Below are 5,791 nucleotides of genomic sequence, written 5' to 3' on the forward strand. Positions count from 1 at the left end.
AACACTAATTACTTAACATTCATATTTTTTACTTTTATGTCGTTGCGAAAAACATATGATTTAAGATTCATGGGCAGATAAGTCTGTGATTTTCGGGCTGAAATAAAATGAAATTCAGGAATTCGAAGAATTAAATTAATATTTTTTTTAGAATGATGTTTTCAAAGATATTTCGCACAGAGTATTCCCATTATTTTCTCGTGAGCACAACGTTTTTTTTTCTAATATTATCTGCCCTACATTAATCTGAAATATAAATTTGTATTTAAAGTTTTTAATCATTAGGCAAATTAATGCTTTTTTTACTAACTAAATTAGCATTTCATGTAAAATAAGGCTTAGTAATAAATATTCACATCACATGATGGAAAGAAGTTTAATCGTTTTGGTACTTTAGAAAAGCGAGATTATTCCTTATAAGTGGTAAAAAACTAAATAAAATGCTCAGCTATTATTATAAAGTCTTTAAAAAGAATAAACTTTTCTGACAACGAAATATTGATATTTAAGTGTGTCATTAAAGATAAAAAAATCAATAACAATTATTTTCACTGTAAATAATAACTGGAGAAAATTACCATTTAATTTTTGAAGCAATAAAGCATTTAGGCACTGTAAAAAACAGGTTTTTAAAAATCATAATTAGTATTAATGTAAGGTATCCTCAAATAACTTTAAACAATAATTTACATTGAAAATATTTCAAATTGTTGCTTAATCTTTCTTTAAATTATTCCTAATGTATGTTTAAATAATGTATGTCGCCATCACTAGCATGACTGTGAATGATTGGGGTCAAGATGAAGCTACTGTATGATTAGGAATTTTCAATATGCAATTTATCTTCCAGTAGATGATTAGTACATTGCTTAAAATTAGAATGTTTGATTTAATTTTTTTTCTACTTGGTAATTCGTAATTACAAGCCTTAACACAAGGTTTTGTAAAATAAATCACATTGATTCTAAGTCCCTGTTGTTCCTCATTGGATTGATCATCAAGACACTGATCCCAATAGAACACCGAAGTCACGCAACACTGGCTGTGGTCAGTAAGTAGGTGGGTGGCTACTTTGATCAGCTTGCGTAGAGACCGAGAGTGCTCGGTAATCAGTCCTTGTTAAACTGTTCTACCGTAAAGTGTTCGACTTCCGGCGTAGGTCATCGGGCTAGCGAAGGAGGGGAGCCTATCCCTCTGTAGAGGATCAAAATTGCGATGACATATCTTCGGAATCACCCTCAGGGTTGTTTCCCAGACCGTCGCCAATAGCCCATTGCGCAGCTGTAGTGCAACGTAAATAAATTACCCACCTACCTAAGTCCCCATATATGCATATATATATATATATATANATATGTTTGTAATATGCGCTCGTAAACGTCTTGTTATTAATTTGCAATTATTCGTTTAGGTTCAGTGCTCAATCTTTGATATTGACCACTTTTGTCAATTCAAGAAGCTGTTTCATTCAGTCAGTTTATGTTCAATACTATTAAAATAAATGAAGGAATTTCCATAGTTGATCAAATACAAATAATAGAATGGAAATTTTCAGACATTGTGAGTAATTTACTTATGTTTTCAAAGTTGTGGTGCCTAAGCACCTTTAACTAATCAATGCATACAATTCTTTTACATTTTACTGTTTTTCAAAAAATTTGGTAAGAAGCTTAATTAGTTTCGAAATAAATGCAAGAAAATAAAAAAAGACATTTCTCGCCCAATTAATGATTCTTTACGGAATAAAAACCTCAAATAAAGATATCAGAATGTTGTGATAGTACAGGCAAACAATATTTAATCTGATTTAATTAAGTTTTTGTCTATTGTGTTGTTCGATTGAAAGATGATTAAATTAAAGCATTTAATTTATTTCGATAAACAATATTATCTGAACTACTACAGATTGTGATAATATTTCTAGGAAATCACTAACTTAATAAACATTTAAGGCAATATTTGAAGTAAGCTATTAAAGTATTTATCTAACGGTTTTATCTATTAAGATACTGTGAATAAGTGAAGGGATAATTTAAAAAAAAGTTTATTCAATTGAAAATTATAAAAAAAAAATAAAAGTTTACTTTGTGTAAGTTTTGAAAGAGGGAAATTAAATTATTCAAGATCTATATTTCTTTAATTTGCCTTAGGTTTTAAATTTTGAAAACTGCATATAATTGTTTATTTAATTATTATGCATATCATTGTAATTTAGATAAAATGAAATACACATTTTTGTCGATTTAAAGGGAAAAAAATAAAATTGGAAAAGAAACTAAAACCCTTCAAAATTTGAAATTAAAATTATTATTATGTGTTATTTTGCCTTTGAACCGTGAAATGAGCAATTTAGAAATACTCTGATTAAAGTGATCTGGATAAAAATTCAAAGTTAAGAATGTAATACTAAAGCGAAACATGCCATGTTATAATAAAAAAGTACCTTTGTTCGAAATCAAAATACAGATTTAATGGAAACTCAATAATTTAAAATGGGTTATGGAACCTATTTTAAGCAATTGAGCTTTTAGGTAAGAATTGATAAGAGCAATAGCAAGTATCCAGATATATGTGAGCTCTTCTGTGGTTCACAGTCTTTAGCAACAGTTTAAAATCACAGGTTTCGCATCCCCAAATTTACAAAAGAACAGCCAAATATTAGGATGGGCCCCCATATGTGCTATTATGTCATACAAAGGAATAGATATTTAGGTCATCCATCTTTCTGTAGGCCGTCCATATAGCCACTCTGAGTTAGCTGATATCTTCCCCTTATGTAGTGGCTGGAAGGTTGATGTCAACACGTAGAAGACCCCACGAGAGTAGTTTGTTCGTTTCGCAACCAGCCATATGTGCGCTGCTTTTGTCAAGTCATTAAAAAGAACGATTGAGGTTGGCGCAGCAAAATGTCCAATCAATGGAGTTCTATTTAAAGATGAGTCTAGGTTTAGCCTTCAAAGTGACAGCCTGGAACCAGTTATCATTCTACAAATCAGAAGCAGAGTCTGTGTATGGGGTGGTATCTTTTTCGGTATATGCACAATCCCTTATGTCTTCAAATGAAAACACAAATTCTGACATCTATAGTGATGTCATCTTTGATGTTTTGTGCCCTGTTTGTGTGCCGGGGCATATGGGGACGGTATCGAATTACAGGACAAGAACGTTACGCCTCGTAGAGTTCGCCCCATGAATGATTGTCATCATCAGAAAACGTGATTATCACCATCTGCATATTTGGGATGCTTTAGGAAGATGCGTGCCTGCTCTCAATCTTCCTCTTCAGACCCTTGCTGTGCTCGCAACTGCTTAACAAGAACAATGGCTCTCACTTTCTACGGAACTAGTTGACCATGTAATTGCATGCGTCACACATCGCTGTATGAGCTACATTGCTGTTAATGGGGATCATATTCCATACTAAGGATAATGTTTTTAATTAAAACAGACACCACTGATTTTTTTTAAATTTCATTCTTGTGCCAATTTCTGAAAGATCATAACTGTCGGATAATTGCTTTTCATGTTATTTTATGCATTAGTATGTGTATTGCACAGCGTGTTATTTTCACTAAATTTTACAGCTTACGTCTTAAATTATCGTCATTTTTGTGATTTTTTCCTACTTTATGATAACCAGAGTTTATGAGAAATCATGCATCAAAATTACAACAAAACTAAAATTACAAGACAGGAAAAAAAATTCTTTAATTTTGCTTAAATTATAATTTTTCATCTATAATATTTTTTCATCTATCTCAGAACTTATAATTTACGAAAGAAAATCACTTTTTTTAGTTGTTTTAAAATATTAATCAGGAAAGAAAATTGCGGGAAAAAAGTTTTATTTTAAATGTTGGTTGATTGAGTGGTTGTTATTTTAAAACGTATATGATCGATGAACTTTTCGTAAGTTTGAGAAATGATTGAAGTTTGAATTTTTTTTTATTTGTAGTTTAAAAAAAAGTCAGCTATTTGACGTTTTTTTTTTTACAGGAAGTGTATTTTTGAGAACAAAGTTGAATAAAAATTTATAATAACTGACTGAGAGTCATGGCATAAAATTCTAAAATGAGTAGTTTCTTTGGCAGTTATTATTGTTATTAGCATTATTTCTTTTAAGCTTCAGAAGCTTCTAAACTTTGCCATTACAGAAAAATAATAATAAATATTCTTCACATAAGCTTTTAACCTAAATCATTTTAACGTTTTGATAGCATGAAACGTTTGATTACATGTTCTTAAAATTTGGTTAGAAAGGAATTTGCTATGAGTTAAATGAGAATTTAGAGGACAGAACTTAAGAACTTACAGACTATCGAACCTTAGACCCTTCTTGTTGGAAGTTTGGACACTTCCGACTCTTTAGTTGGTGATAGTGACGTCACAGTAGTTAAATTATAAAAATAGATTTATGTAACTTAAAATAATAAAATGTAGATGAATGCAATGAATAATGTTTTCTGCAACACTAATGGACTCCAAACTCTACTTGAATTGCTTACCCAAACCAAGAAAATTATTTCGCAATCATAATTTTAAAACAGGAATTTAACATTAAAAATAAAAACAATTAAATTTAAAGCTCTCAATTTTTTTATTGAATTTTTCAAACATTTCGTTGCATTGTTTTATTATCCCTTTTCATTCGAAAAAAAAATTTAATTAATTATTTAAGTTTATTCCCATTGGAAATTTATCCATAAACTTGCTTTTAAACGATGATTTCACTTTAGTTAACTAAAAAAACTCGAAGTGTTTTCGATACGAAGAGAATTTCTTAATGATCTATGAAAGTTATTTCATATTTTAGTTTTTAGTTTTTAAGTTTCAAATAACTTTTTTTAAATCGTTTCCTTAATAAAACTACGTTGACGATGTACTGAGTTACATAAAACTAATTAAAATATAAAAATTACTTATTGTCAATTTAAAAAAGTATCCATAATAAAATTTTAATATCCTTATTATGGTATGCGGTGTAATATTGTCATATTATATTATGCTTTTAAGCATAATAAAGACACAAAACTTTTTGTTTTATGTTTCTAAATTTGAATAATAATCAAAACTGAAAAACGTTATAAAATAGAGAATATTAAGAAGATATTAAAAATAAATATAACTGGTCAATACCGTTAAATAAAAACTAAGTTAATTCTTAATGCTCGTATACCGTATACTCTTCTTTTATTAATTTTATGCTGATGACAATCAAAGATGTTTGGATAATCTATCATTAAAATATCTATCATTAATATAGTTATATTATGTGGTTCTTATGAAAATTAGATTACACAAAATGGTAAGGTGAAATGCAATTTAATTCCCAGATAAATTTAAAATTTGCAATTTTTTTATGTATTCATCTGAAATTATAATGCTTTCCTTGTAAACACATATTTTGGATGTAAATCCGCAAATTCCTCACAACAAATATGAATGAATTAAGTTACGAATACGAAACACTGCTGCTTCTCTTTGAAAGCATATGAAAAATTCAATTCGCGAAAATTCTTATGAGTTCTTTAAAATATTTTACCATGGTAAGAAAGCACGCATTTTTCCGGATTTACATTTTACTTTGAGTCATAAATTATTATACCATTTGAAGTATTATCGTTTTTGACAAGCTGGTAAAAACGAAAGAAAACTAATTTCGAGAAAAGCGATGCCTGTTTTTGACTTTAATCGCTTTAAGTCAGATTTAAGCTTATAAATTTTCTTATTTGATTTATGACACGTAACAACTTCTATTTTCATAAATCAGGTGCATTAAATCAAAGCTTTA

The sequence above is a fragment of the Parasteatoda tepidariorum genome, chromosome 3 (assembly GCF_043381705.1).
Source record: "Parasteatoda tepidariorum isolate YZ-2023 chromosome 3, CAS_Ptep_4.0, whole genome shotgun sequence".
NCBI lineage: Eukaryota > Metazoa > Arthropoda > Arachnida > Araneae > Theridiidae > Parasteatoda > Parasteatoda tepidariorum.